The sequence below is a fragment of the Salmo trutta genome, chromosome 20 (genome assembly GCF_901001165.1).
Source record: "Salmo trutta chromosome 20, fSalTru1.1, whole genome shotgun sequence".
Lineage (NCBI taxonomy): Eukaryota > Metazoa > Chordata > Actinopteri > Salmoniformes > Salmonidae > Salmo > Salmo trutta.
In genome coordinates this window covers 26,374,680-26,390,520 of record NC_042976.1, presented here as the reverse complement: position 1 = coordinate 26,390,520, position 15,841 = coordinate 26,374,680, and the positions used below count along the sequence as shown (strand labels likewise).

The following is a 15,841-nucleotide window of genomic DNA, read 5'->3' as shown; positions in this document are numbered from 1 at the left end:
ATGTTCTAGTATCTTGGAGATGATTGAGTGTGACATGCCAGGTTGTTATGGGTACACTTCCTTGCCTGCAAAATATGTGGAAATAGTGGTGTTTCATCCAGTTGAGGGCTTCTATATAGGAAACCCTCTGTCAAACTGTCAATCTCACTGAGCATGACTTCCAAGCTGCCGTAGTCTGGTATATTCCACTGGTTGCATGGTCTGCTTTTTTCCCCAGGTTACACAAATATGGGCTTTGACACATGATATGGAAAAAAAGGTTTTTGAATTGATAACAAACCAGCATCCGTTTTCACCCAGTATTGATGTTGTTGAGCGAAGAAGTGCTCAGCACCCATCTTTGATCCCAAAGGCTGCAGGTGTAGTCATTGTTACACACACCTGTGACTGCAGTGGTATGAAGATCAGAAGGGACAAGTATGTACAGGATCCTGAATGATGATCAAGAACAGGATAACTTGTGTTATTTTAGTGAGGTATGGGTAGACTAAGTACATACACTGTAAAATACTCTAGTGTTCAAGCAGTAGCCTATACAATGCATGAAACAAACGCACACAGATTGAAAGTTGCCTGCCTCTATGTGTGTACCAATGACATTATCTATCAAATTAAATGAGGTCATTTCGTTTGTATAGGTTCTGATAGTGATTGTGATCATGATGATCGTTGCTCTTGTTACTCATCCTGTAAAGTTCACATTTGATTATAATATAACTAGCGTCTTTGGGGGAACAGATTACGATTAACTGGAATATATCAAGGTATTAACAGTCCTATGGACCTCCTCACTTTGCCATCTGCCAGTATTCTTCATTGAAGCCCATGTTCAGGTCATACAGACTCTGTCAGTCAGTAGCCAAGTCAACACCAACAGTGGTATTATAGATGAGTATCTCTGAACCATAATGGCCTCTGCTACAACCATCACAAACACAATATATAGAGGTCGAAGTGGAATGTGTAAGTCACACATATCTTATAAACCCAGTGCAGTCAAAATTCAAAATGTATGTCCTATTGTACAACAGCTTATAAAACGAACACTAAAAGTGTTAAAAAATGTGATCAGTGTTATTTCCTTATAGTTGCTGGGTGATAATACAATCTACACAGGATCTTCTAATCAGTAGGTTTGCATGGGCGGGAGTTTCGGCTTTCCATGGTGACATCACCTTGCGGTAAATTGGTTAATAGACTCCCCACTCAGACCAATTCCAGACATTCTTAGCAAAATACTTGCTTGAGAAATAGTTTTTTGCTAGAAAGCTATTCTTGCCCATTTTAATGGAAATCTATTACAGTAAGGTACTTAATTGTTACCCAGAAACTGTTGATATTGATATAAAAACAGCTGTATTGGGCCTTTAACCTTAACCCCTCCAATAAATCCAACACTTTCTGTTGTGGAATGAATACAGAACACCTTTACATGGCTGGCTCAGCTTTTCATTTTCACTTCTCCCCCCCAACACTTTCTATATGGTCTCAGGGCAGACAATACTATCTATAGCCATTGCATGATATTCTTCAGCCTACTGCACAGAAAACAGACCATTGGCAAAATAATGGGACAGTTCCCATACCTCCCATACAAGCCCTAAGTCTTTCATCGCTACAGATTATCCCTTATTCATCTAAAAGCACGACATGATTGCACATTGCTGAGGTCTCTGGGATGATATTGAGATACTGTATAAAGCTGCTCAAAAGCCAAAAATAACAACAGACAGGATGATGTCTCACGCCATCATGAGTGCTAACGCCTGGGATGACATCTTCACAACAGTTACACGTACATCTTCCAAGTGGAGGCAAGTAGGGCTGAAATGGTGCCATTGAAAACACAAACACTACAGTATCTTAAATGATATAATGGTTAGATCTAGACTCTAGATTCTAGTCTAGTCACAAAATGTATTTCATTCTTGACATGGTGGTTTTATTTCCTACAACCAGGGGGAATCATTTGAGAGAATGTATTTTGGCTTCTTTTGGACCATTTCAATATGCATTGATGACTCTGTTATCAAGTCCTTGCCAATACTACAGACTTTAATCTTGGTTTATTTTACAGATTTAATAGCCATTACTTAAATGTGTGTATTTTTTTACATTGGCCAGATATTCAACCATGAGAGCTGGGCTTCATTTCATGGGGTTCTAATAAATAAACTGAGTATGTCACAATTCCAGTCTTAGGAAATGATTACACTCTCCTCAGACTTACAATGGCCCCTCTCAATTTTGTACAGTAGTCTTTGTTTGTAACTGTAGAGTCTAAACTGGACTTAATAGACAGTATCTATTCACATGACTTTCCCATATTCCCTGTGACAATATTTATCCTCTATATGAGGTCGGAAAAACTGTTCAGTGTGAAAGAGTTCTAAACATAGACGCCCTTGGAACATTGTCAGAACAATCACCAGCAGCTCCCTAAACAATACTACATTGTGCAGCACTGTAGGCACTCAGCATGCTGCTATTCTCATCTCTACCATCTCTACAAGCTTCCCAAAGTGGACAGCTTCATTTAGTTATTTCCAATAACTGTAGAATTGAATTATATTCTTTAATGTGCTCAGTGTATTTTGATTGATGTGTGAGTGTCCCTCAGCGGCAGTCAGCCGGGTAGACAGAAACCCAATGTTTATTATTTTGCTGGGTGGGCTAACCTTGACTTGTCCACTCTAACGTTAGCACATTTAGTGTCCACTAGATGGCAATGCTGCCACACACAACTTTTGGATGCTGAGACCTCTACTTTGTTTCGTACTTTTTATTTGGAAATAATTATTTCCAGGAGAAGATCCAGCATTAATACTAAACAATGGATAATTCATTTTGTTTTTCTTGTCTGAGGACCATAATGGCCAAAATAAGATATATAATGGAAAATAGAACAGGTCTTTGATTCTAAAGGTGTTTTGTTTTCTCTCTCACCTCTCTTGCTGTTTCTCTCTCTCTCACACACACACACACACACACACACACACACACACACACACACACACACACACACACACACACACACACACACACACACACACACACACAACATATTGTATAATGATTTTATGACCTATTTTGCTAGATGATATAATGATAGAACAATGCCAATCACTCTCGTCTCACCTGGTAAAAGATCATCAGGAAGGGCTTGTCAACCTCATATGAATGACCTTTATCATGACGAGATAAATACTGCTTGTCTTTTCCTCCAGTCCACCACATGCAAAATCCCTGGCCCATACCGCATACACCCAGTGTCATTGATATGTGTGTTTGTAGGGACTAGGGCATGCAGCTCAGTAATTAAGTAGACCCAATGCATACAAACAATCCTGTAAGTAAAGCCAGGTGGTAGTGTGGGGTGACAGCTCACTTAGCTGCATTACAACTATCATTGGCTGCCTGGACTGAGTGGATGGCCCCATTACACAGCAATATGCTGACATGACAAAACTCTGGGCTGAATCCACTGACTACACGGCAGTAACTAGCTATAGCATACATCCCCATCCCCCACCACCCAGCAAACAATACATTGTCAGTATCAGATCTCCAGTGAGATTTACATTTACTCATTTCTCTCTGTATGAATCATAAATTGTTTAAGATGTATCCAGGATGTTAGGTGAAAATCATTAACCTTATCCGAAGCATTTAGTTGCCCATAGGGGGCATTGTGGAAGGTAGAAGCCAGACACTATTGGCTGAAATATGTCATGTTAGTACTGTATGTGGCTTGCTTTTCTCATTTATGAAATTGAGTCCTGTTTTATGATGTATAAATATCATCAAGGTCTAATAGCATCCTAAAACAGGTTTTGTCCTTCGCAATGTTGTTATTGGATAGTATTGTGGTGGTGGTACACATTGGTTTGAATTAAAGTTAGGGCAACCTAGGGTTTTGAGTGAGCTTTGTCACGTCCGTGGACAGTGAATAAGAACAGAACATTTTAATTTCTATTTAGCTACTGAGTGTGAAGGGTGTATCTCCATGGAAACCTGGAATTGCTGACATTTCAACTAGCAGTACCATTAAAGTAATCTGCATTGCACATGCTGGGGCACACTTCATGCAATAGCAAACACATACCCTATGACGCCAGTGCTCTTTTCAGACATATTCTATTTTGGCTATTGATATCAGAGACAACGTCACCAAATATCATGTCTGGCTGTGGAAAAGGACCTTTAATATTAATTTAGCCTATATTACAATCTAAAAGCTTTCGTATGTTTACTTTCCAACGAGACTATGTATAGATGAAATGAATGTCGATATCATTGCAAATATTGGGCTTCATTTAGCCTTTCTGACATTTTCTTGACCCAAGACATCTTGAGCAGTATTAGATTAGTATTATGCCCAGATTATGAGTAAACAGACTGCAGTTTGGATACTGATTGTTGTTGTAATAGAGCCAAATAAAGATAGATTTTCTATAAGAGACAACTTTTCAATCATGAAGGGAATCAAGTTGCTTCTCATTCACAGCTATTACCTGTTTTCCCACATTCTTTTCTACATTCACAGTACATTAGAATACATAACCTCCTAGAGACATAAACTGTAATGCCATTCTGTAGCACTTACTGCTTGAGTGCCTGGTGAGGGAGGGGAAGGAGGGAGGAGAGGAGGGGAAGCAGCAGGATCCACAGGTCATAAACCCTTGACCCCTGACCTCAGCCCTTCAATCTCTGACATCTGTCTGCTTTTCCCGCCTTTTCTCTCCCTCTCTCCCTCCCTTTGGTCTGTAAGGAATTTGACTATAGCCGAGAAAGAATGCACTGGAGTAACCCTTTGCATTCCTCAGTGTGTGAACATATGTACAGTACCAGTCAAAAGTTTGGATAATTATTCAAGGGTTTTTCTTTATTTTTACTATTTTCTACAATGTAGAATAATAGTGAAGACATCAAAACTATGAAATAACATATATGGAATCATATTGTAAACAAAACATTTTGATTATATTTGATATTATTCAAAGTAGCCACACTTTGCCTTAATGACAGCTTTGCACACTCTTGGCATTCTCTCAACCAGCTTAATAAGGAATGCTTTTCCAACAGTCTTGAAGGAGTTCCCACATATGCTGAGCACTTGGTGGCTGCTTTTACTTCACTCTGTGGTCCATCTAATCCCAAACCATCTCAATTGGGTTGAGGTTGGGGGATTATGTTGGCCAGGTCATCAGATGCAGCACTCCATCACTCTCCTTCTTGGTCAAATAGCCCTTACACAGCCTGGAGGTGTGTTGGGTAATTGTCCTGTTGAAAAGCAAATGATAGTCCCACTAAGCCCAAACCAGATGGCATGGTGTATCGCTGCAGAATGCTGTTGTACCCATGCAAGGCACCATCACACCTCCTCCTCGATGTTTCAAAGTGGGAACCACACATGCGGAGATCATCCATTCACCTAATCTGCGTATCACAAAGACACGGCGGTTGGAACCAAAAATCGCAAATTTGGACTCATCAGAGCAAAGGACGTTGATGTTGAGATGTGAAATATATTTTGATTTGTTTAACCTGTTAGGGATAGGGGGCAGTATTTACACGGCCGGATAAAAAACGTACCCGATTTAATCTGGTTATTACTACTGCCCAGAAACTAGAATATGCATATAATTATTGGCTTTGGATAGAAAACACCCTAAAGTTTCTAAAACTGTTTGAATGGTGTCTGTGAGTATAACAGAACTCATATGGCAGGCAAAAACCTGAGAAGATTCTGTACAGGAAGTGGCCTGTCTGACCATTCCTTGAGCTTCTTGGCTCTGTTTAAAGAAAATTTAGGATCTTTGCTGTAACGTGACACTTCCTACGGCTCCCATAGGCTCTCAGAACCCGGGAAAAAGCTGAATAATGTAATTCCAGGCGCTGGCTGAAAAACTTTAGCGCGTTTGGATGGTGGTCGATCAGAGGGCCATCAGACTGAGGCTCGTGCACGAGGGGATCCCATGCTTTTACTTTCGCTCTCTTTGTACTAAAAAAACGATTTCCTGGTCGGAATATTATCGCTTTTTTACGAGAAAAATGGCATAAAAATTGATTTTAAACAGCGGTTGACATGCTTCGAAGTACGGTAATGGAATATTTAGAAATATTTTGTCACGAAATGCTTCGTGCTCGTCACCCTTCTTATAGTAAATCTGACTTTGGTGAGTGCTAAACTTGCTGGGTGTCTAAATAGCTAGCCCTGTGATGCCGGGCTATCTACTTAGAATATTGCAAAATGTGCTTTCACCGAAAAGCTATTTTAAAATCGGACATATCGAGTGCATAGAGGAGTTCTGTATCTATAATTCTTAAAATAAATGTTATGCTTTTTGTGAACGTTTATCGTGAGTAATTTAGTAAATGTTTAGTAAATTCACCGGAAGTTTGCGGGGGGTATGCTAGTTCTGAACGTCACATGCTAATGTAAAAAGCTGGTTTTTGATATAAATATGAACTTGATTGAACAAAACATGCATGTATTGTATAACATAATGTCCTAGGTGTGTCATCTGATGAAGATCATCAAAGGTTAGTGCTGCATTTAGCTGTGGTTTTGTTTTTTGTGACATTATATGCTAGCTTGAAAAATGGGTGTCTGATTATTTCTGTCTGGGTACTCTGCTGACATAATCTAATGTTTTGCTTTCGTTGTAAAGCCTTTTTGAAATCGGACAGTGTGGTTAGATTAACGAGAGTCTTGTCTTTAAAATTGTGTAAAATAGTCATATGTTTGAGAAATTGAAGTAATAGCATTTCTAAGGTATTTGAATAACGCGCCACAGGATTCCACTGGCTGTTGACTAGGGTGGGACGATTTCGTCCCGCCGACCCTAGAGAGGTTAACACTTTTTTGGTTACTACATGATTCCATATGTGTTATTTCATAGTTTTGATGTATTTACTATTATTCTACAATGTAGAAAATAGTCAAAATAAAGAAAAATCCTTGAATGAGTAGGTGTGTCCAAACTTTTGACTGGTACTGTATATATTTTCTCCAGATAAACATCTTAGCAGAGAATTATTGTAGAGCGGCAGGTAGCCTAGTGGTTGAGCCAGTAACCCAAAGGTCGCTGGTTTGAATCCCTGAGCCACCCCCATTCTCATCGACAGGGCTGTAGTGGAGCAGGTTGAGAGCTTCAAGTTTCTTGGTGTCCACATCACCAACAAACTATCATGGTCCAAACACACCAAGACAGTCGTGAAGAGGGCACGCCTATTCCCCCTCAGGAGACTGGAAAGATTTGGCATCAAAAAGTTCTACAGCTGCACCATCGAGAGCATCTTGACTGGTTGCATCACCGTCTGGTATGGCAACTGCTCTGCCTCCGACCGCAATGAGAGTGGGGGAGGGGTGGTACAGTGTTACTGAATACACAAAGCCTTCCCTCAGTGCAGTAATATCTAACAAATTCCAGAACTTATACCCAATACACACAAATCTAAGTAGGAATGACTTAAGACTATATACATATGGACGAGCGATGTCAGAGTGGAACGGACTAAGATACAGTAGAATAGTACAGAAAAACAGTATATACATATGAGATGAGTAATACAAGCTATGTATGCATTATTAAGTGAATGAGATACCATAGAATAGTTTAGAAAACAGTATATACACATGAGGAGTAATGCCAGATATGTAAACATTAAGTGACTAAGATACCGTAGAATAGTATAGATGTCACGACGGCTCCTGCTCCACCCCTCCGGCATACGACGTCGCCAGAGAACTAACCACCGGTCCTGGCACTCATCATTACGCGCACCTGTGATGAATCCCAGGACCGGTGGTTAGTACTCTGGCGACGTCGTACGCCGGAGGGGAGGAGCAGGAGCAGACGTGACAATAGAATACAGTATATACATATGAGATGAGTAATGCCAGATATGTAAATATTATTAAAGTGACTAGTTTTCCATTCCTTAAAGTGGCCAGTGATTCCTAGTCTATGCCTATAGGCAGCAGCAAACTCTAATGTGCTAGTGATGGCTGTTTAAGAGTCTGATGGCCTTGAGATAGAAGCTGTTTTTCAGTCTCTCGGTCCCAGCTTTGACGCACCTGTACTGACCTCGCCTTCTGGATGATAGTGGGGTGAACAGGCAGTGGCTCCAGGCAGTGGCTCGGGTGGTTGATATCCTTGATGATCTTTTTGGACTTCCTGTGACATCGGGTGCTGTAGGTGTCCTGTAAGGTCTGCACCTGTTGTATTCAGCACATGTGACAAATAAAATGTGATTTTGAGTAGGTGAGACATATCCTGTAAGTCGCTCCGGATAAGAGCATTTGCTAAATGTCTAAAATAAATGTAATATGTAAGTATAGATCTATGTAAGAAGAAGGTTGCAGGAAATTGTGTAGTCATATAAAAAGTATATTCCCTCTGTGAAGTCAAATTTCACATGAAGGTAAACATACTCAAATTCTGTGGCTGAAAATAGCTTTGTTTTTCTTGTACGATGTGTTGCTGTGTCTGGAAAATGGGTCTGTATGACATAACAGCACCAAAGAAACCCTAATGCGTCTCCCGCCTGTGCGGCTGCTTGCAGTGGGGGATGGGAGGGATGGGAGTGGGGGAGGGGGGTTCAGTGTTACTGAGTACACAAAGCCTTCCCTCACACACACACACACACACAGACGCACGTGCATGCACTCACAGAGGCATACACAGGCGCTGACTCGCGCACACACACTCTAACACACACACAGTAGGCTTCTGTGTTGGTGGGTGGATGGTCTTAGCCCTGCCAGACTGACTCACACCCTGCCTGTGCTCGTAATCTCTTTATGGTATGAATAAAGCAGGAGGGCTTGGGAGCTAAATCCAATATGTTGATGGTACTGCAGCACTGTGAGAAAAAGAGACACAGCTGGATAATCCCAGCTAGAGGCTGTGCTTTGCCCGCACTTCCCAGGCCTAATAACAGGCAAACAAGAGTGGTGTGACTAGCAGCACCCTTCCCCCACATCAACATATTACCATCCCCTGCTCTGTGCCGTCTAGAAAGGTCATGTGACCCTCATCAGTCTCCCGGGTTGGGGGAGGGGAAGCAGATTGAACCTGTTCTTTGTTAGGAGGTCAGCCCCAGCTCCATGGCAGGAAGAGCTCTTACCACACATACACTAATAGCTGTGCACACAGGCTACAAATAAAGCCCAGCTCTAAGAATTGGTGTACTTCAGGGCAGAAAACTATAGCCCACTGGACATGTATCTCAGAACACAACATCACCAGAGGCCTGGATAGTGTGGCTACACGTGCAGATATGAAAAGTCCATGTTTTTGCCAGTTTGACCCATAAATAAGGTAGGCAGGTAGCCTAGTGGTTAGAGCTTTGGGCCAGTAACCGAAAGGTCACTGGTTTGAATACCGAGCTGACAGGTTGAAAAATCTGTTGATGTGCCCTTGAGTAAGGAACTTAACACTAATTTGCTCCAAGGGCGCTGTACTACTATAGCTGACCCTGTAAAACAACACATTTCATTGCACCTATCCGGTGTATGTAAAAATAAATAAGGGGGTTATAATGTAATAAGACAATGTGAAGTTGAATATGATCAAACACTTGAATCTGTATTTACAGTCAATATATCTCATTAATCAGAATAGTAAAGAGATAGTTGTTACAAACAATTATAGAGTGAAAGAGAAATCATATGTCCCCAGATATATCTGTGATGCAAAAAAAAAGCAACTTCACTCTAAAGAATTATGTGAATTGTTAGATGTAAAACACTATATAATGTATTTGGGGATTTAATAACATAGAAATTCCAATTCATTCCATTGATATTCAATATGACCTATGAATGATGCTTTTGATATACGAGCACATATGGCAGTTCTGCTGAAACCAAATTTTTACTAAATCAAATCAAATCAAATTTGATTGGTCCCATACACATGGTCAGCGGATGTTATTGTGAGTGTAGCGAAATGCTTGTGCTTCCAGTACCAACAGTGTAGCAATATCTAACATGTAATCTAACCATTCCACAACAACTACCTAATAAACACAAATCTAAGTAAAGGAATGGAATAAGAATATATACATATACATATATGGATGAGCAATGACAAAGCGGCATTGGCAAGATGCAATAGATAGTATAAAATACAATATATACATATGAGATGAGTAATGCAAGATATGTAAACATTATTAAAGTGGCATTATTAAAGTGACTAGTGATCCATTTATTTAATTGGCCAACGATTTTAAGTCTGTATGCAGGCAGCAGCCTCTCTGTGTTAGTGATGGCTGTTTAACAGTCTGATGGCTTTGAGATAGAAGCTGTATTTCAGTCTTGAGTGTACGCTGAGGAACTTAAAACTTTCCACCTTCTCCACTGCTGTCCCGTCGATATGGACAGGGGGGTGCTCCCTCTGCTGTTTCCTGAAGTCCACGATCATCTCCTTTGTTTTGTTGACGTTGAGTGAGAGGTTGTTTTCCTGACATCACACTCCGAGTGCCCTCACCTCCTTCCTGTAGGCTGTCTCGTCGTTGTTGGTAATCAAGCCTACTACTGTTGTGTTGTCTGCAAACTTGATGATTGAGTTGGAGGCGTGCCTGGCCACGCAGTCATGGGTGAACAGGGAGTACAGGAGGGGGCTGAGCACATAGCCTTGTGGGCCCCAGTGTTGAGGATCAGTGAAGTGGAGATGTTATTTCCTACCTTCACCACCTGGGGGCGGCCCGTCAGGAAGTCCAGGACCCAATTGCACAGGGCGGGGTTGAGACCCAGGGCCTCAAGCTTAATTCTGAGGTTGGAGGGTACTATGGTGTTGAATGCTGAGCTGTAGTCAATGAACAGCATTCTTACATAGGTATTCCTCTTGTCCAGATGGGATAGGGCAGTGTGCAGTGTGATGGCGATTGCATCGTCTGTGGACCTATTGGGTGGTAAACAAATTGAAGTGGGTCTAGGTTGATAGGTAAGGTAAAGGTGATATGATCCTTGACTAGTCTCTCAAAGTACTTCATGATGACAGAAGTAACACTATGGGGCGATAGTCATTTAGTTCAGTTACCTTTGCCTTCTTTGGTACAGGAACAATGGTGGCCATCTTGAAGCATGTGGGGACAGCAGACTGGGATAGGGAGAGATTGAATATGTCCGTAAACACTCCAGCCAGCGGCTAGGCTACAGTATACAGTTTGTATCATATCACTATCACTGTTGAAATAAAATGTGGAAACGGGTAACAGTTTACACAAATATTAAGCTACACTGTAAAAACTCTAGTAGCAACATAAAATGTTGTTACATATTACATTAATACCTGCATTGTATTTGTTTGGTCATTACATGGTGGACTGCTTCTCCAATTATTAGGCTATTACATTATTGTTATTACAACAAAAACACTTAAATTCATAACAATGCAATCACAAAAAGATGAATAAAGTACTATGTAATTACAGTGTTATTTCATAGGTATGACTCTATTGCTATCTTTTATAAAGCGTGTGCATGGTAGGTAGCCTACTCTGACCTCAGCCACGGCCTGTTCACCCCGATACCATCTAGAAGACGGAGACAGTGCAGGTGCATCAAAGCTGGAATAGAGACAAAAAAAAAGCTTCTATCTCCAGGCCATCAGACTGTTAAACATTCACCACTAGCCAGCCTCTGCCCAGTACCCTGCCCTGAACTTTAGTCACTGTTACTAGCCGGCTACCACCTGGTACTTTAACCCTGCACCTTTTATGGGTTCGATTACAGGCTCAAAATGGCCAGAAACAAATACTTTTTTTCTGAAACTCATCAGTCTATTCTTGTTCTGAGAAATGAAGGCTATTCCATGCGAGAAATTGACAAGAAACTGAAGATCTCGTACAACGCTGTGTACTACTCCCTTCACAGAACAGTGCAAACTGGCTCTAACCAGAATAGAAAGAGGAGTGGGAGGCCCCGGTGCACAACTGAGCAAGAGGACAAGTAAATTAGAGTGTCTAGTTTGAGAAACAGACACCTCACATGTCCTCTTGCAGCTTCATTAAATAGTACCCGCAAGACACCAGTCTCAACGTCAACAGTAAAGAAGCGACTCGGGGATGCTGGCCTTCTAGGCAGAGTTGCAAAGAAAAAGCCATATCTCAGACTGGCCAATAAAAAAAAAGATTAAAATGGGCAAAAGAACACAGACACTGGACAGAGGAACTCTGCCTAGAATGCCAGCATCCCAGAGTTGCTTCTTCACTGTTGACGTTGAGACTGGTGTTTTGAGGGTACTATTTAATGAAGCTGCCAGTTGAGGACTTGTGAGGTGTCTGTTTCTCAAACTAGACACTCTAATGTACTTGTCCTCTTGCTCAGTTGTGCACTGGGGCCATTTTGAGCCTGTAATCTAAGCCACAAATGCTGATGCTCTAGATACTCAACTAGTCTAAAGAAGTACAGTTTTATTGCTTCTTTAATCAGAACAGCAGTTTTCAGCTGTGCTAACATAATTGCAAAAGGGTTTTGTAATGATCAATTAGCCTTTTAAAATGATAAACTTGGATTAGCTAACACAACGTGCCATTGGAACACAGGAGTGTTGGTTGCTGATAATGGGCCTCTGTACGCCTATGTAGATATTCCTTAAAAAAATCGGCCATTTCCAGCTACAATAGTCATTTACAACATTAACAATGTCTACACTGTATTTCTGAGCAATTTTATGTTATTTAAAAATTGACAAAAAATGTACTTTTCTTTCAAAAACAAGGACATTTCTAAGTGGCCCCAAACTTTGGAACGGTAGTGTATACTGAACAAAAATGTAAACCTATGTTCCATGAGCTGAAATAAATGATTCCAGAAATGTTCCATACACACAAAAAGCTTTTTTCTCTCCAATTTTGTGCACAAATTTGTTTACATCCCTGTTAGTGAGCATTTCTCCTTCGCCAAGATAATCCATCCACCTGACAGGTGTGCCATATCAAGAAGCTGATTAAACAACAACTCGTGCTGGGGACAGTAAAAGGCCAATCTAAAATGTTCAGTTGTGTCCCACAACACAATGCCACAGATGTCTCAAGTTTTGAGGGAGTGTGCAATTGGCATGCTGACTGCAGGAATGTCCACCTGAGCTGTTACCAGAGAATGTAATGTTGTTTTAGGGAATTTGGCAGTACGTCCAACCAGCCTCGCAACCGCAGACCACGTATAACCACGCCAGCCCAGGACATTCCCTCCCGGCTTCTTCACCTGCAGGATCATCTGAGACTAGCCACCCAGACAGCTGATGATACTGAGGAGTATTTATGTTTGTAATAAAGCCCTTTTGTGGTGAAAAACTCATTCTGATTGGCTGTGCCTGGCTCCCCAGTGGGTGGGCCTATGCCTTCCCAGGCCCACCCATGGCTGTGCCCCTTCCCAGTCATGTGAAATCCATAAATGAGGGCCTAAGGAATTCATTTGAATTAATTGTTGCATGTAGCGTTTATATTTTTGTTCAGTATACATAGTTATTGAACACTGGTCATAGTAATAATGTTTGCATACTGTTTTTCCCACTTCATATGTATATACTGTATTCTAGTCAAGGCCTATCCTATACTACAATGTTATATTCATATACTACCAATAATGTCTATACACACAATAAGATACATATATATTTATATCCCGGACTCTGACATTGCCTGTTCTAATATTTCAATATTTCTTAATTCCCTTCTTTTTATTTTTGGGATTTGCGCGTAATGTTTTGTATTGTCAGGTATTACTGCACGGTTGGAGCTAGGAACTTAAGCATTTCACTACACCTGCGATAACATCTGCTAAATATGTGTACCCGACCAATAACATTTTATTTTATGATTAAATTACATAATTCTGTAGTCTTTGTGCGCAAATATTCAAGCTCATACGGTAACCAAAGGAATGTGTCACACCAATGTAGAGCTGTAATGATGTCAACTTGTTATTTACTTTCCAAATCTGAATGACTGAGCAAGGCGAAAAGAGAATTAATCAACCACTATGTGACTCGGCAGGCGAAAAATACGGAACTGTGGGGGAGGGGTAATGACCGCTAAGGCCACATACAATGTAGGGTTGCATCATGAAAAGACTTCAGCTGCTGTAGCCCTTTTGTTTTACTAGGACCAACCAACCCAGGGTTTCTGGCCTTTGTGCATTATATGGTGCATATTAGTAATTTTTAACAAAACTAAGATTATAATGACTGCAATTCTTCAATCTTGGAATTCTGATTAATTAAAAATATATATTTTGGGATTAGCGTTTAGCATATTCTTGATTGATGTAGGATGTCTAATCAAACAATATAATTTGAGCATCTAAAGTAATACATAGGCCTAGTTTGAAATTATATCACAAAATACGTTTTATATTGGGTTGCAATGAAATTAATCAATAATTTATATTAGCCTTTTAAAATGTTCAAATGCAATGTAAAAAAGACAAGTAGGCTACCAAAGACAATACATTAATCTAGCCACAATGCTCTTTGATTGTAGTTTTGCAGTGACTATGTTCTGAGACCACATGAAGGCCTACATTATGTACATGGCAATATAATACAAATTACTTTTTTAAAACCATAACAAATTGCACAATAAAGGTCAAACAAAGCCATTCACTAGCACTAGTTGCTCAAGCTGTAAAGGAAATGACTTGTGGTCAACATGATAATCACATGGTCATTTAGTTACATTTTACTGGAAGGAATTTCATGTTTTGAATAAGCAGGTTTAAGGTCGGGTGCTAGATAGATAGACTGTCATGATAGACTGTCATAAATTGTAGGTCATGACAGTCTCCCCCCCCCCCCCCCCCCCCCTCCATTCAAGTAAATTCAAAGGGCATTATTGGCATGGGAAACACGTGTTTACATTGTCAAAGCAAGTGGAATAGACAATAAACAAAAAGGGAAATAAACAAGGGAAATAATACCCCCCACTCTCGCTCGCTCTCTCTCTCTCTCTCTCTCTCTCTCTCTATGCCGATGAGTGTTTGCTGCCGTCTCTTCGTTTCATTCTCAGAATCGCTGGAAACTCTATTCCACACATCCCCAGCTTTATTTAGACCTCAAGCTTCTTTAAACTTTACATCCCACACAAACATTCGCGAGGAAATATATTTTAGACCGTTTATGTTACCTTCGGTACGCAGAGATTGCACTGGTGGTCAGAACTTGAATTATGATAAGCAAAATGGGAGGAAAGTCGTTTCTTGCTCACTGAAGTTGGAGGCTATCCTAGTGGAAGTGGAAGAGGTGGCGGCAGGTCGGCAACACCACGAGCTCACTCTCTGAGAAAGGTACGTTAAAACTTTCGCTCAAGTTTCATGAATTGTAACATTGTAATTTCATGAATGATACATTGTTGCATGTAATTACTTGCTGAACTTAGTAACACTGTTTATTATGAATCATTTACTGGGTCACAATCACTTTACATGTGTATAAATGTTTCCCGAAGGAACATTGTTCTTTATTTTTTATTGTATTATTATTAGTAGTAGTAACGAGCTAGGCTTATCAAAACGTTGCCCTTTTTATTTTGACATAATAGTCGAATTATTGTATGTTTGGGCATAAATGAAAGCTTTTGTTTTTAACTACAAGACATCAAATGCATCAACTTTTGGTGGCAATTGTTTCCCAGATTTTTTTATTATAATTAAGTTTGAGTATTTAAAGTTACTTCATCGGTTTTCTTTCTCATATACTCTGCGAACTGTAATGATATTGGCTACATTTAAAGGGTATTGCACATGCTGATAGTTCGCAATGAGTGGGGGAGGGGAAGTAGATTCAATACACCACCAGTCGTTGGTTTCACGAGTAAGTAGCCTGCT

General features: G+C 40.4%; 1 long non-coding RNA gene across 1 annotated transcript; it reads right to left on the bottom strand.

Annotated features, from left to right (window-relative positions):
* Positions 1–11,078: 11,078 nt before the first annotated feature.
* LOC115155789 (uncharacterized) lies at positions 11,079–15,226 on the bottom strand. Its single transcript, XR_003868132.1, has 3 exons — positions 15,142–15,226; positions 11,520–11,583; positions 11,079–11,114 (listed from the first exon to the last, which is right to left on the bottom strand). It is a non-coding gene; the product is annotated as an uncharacterized LOC115155789 (long non-coding RNA).
* Between the last annotated feature and the right edge of the window lie 615 nt (positions 15,227–15,841).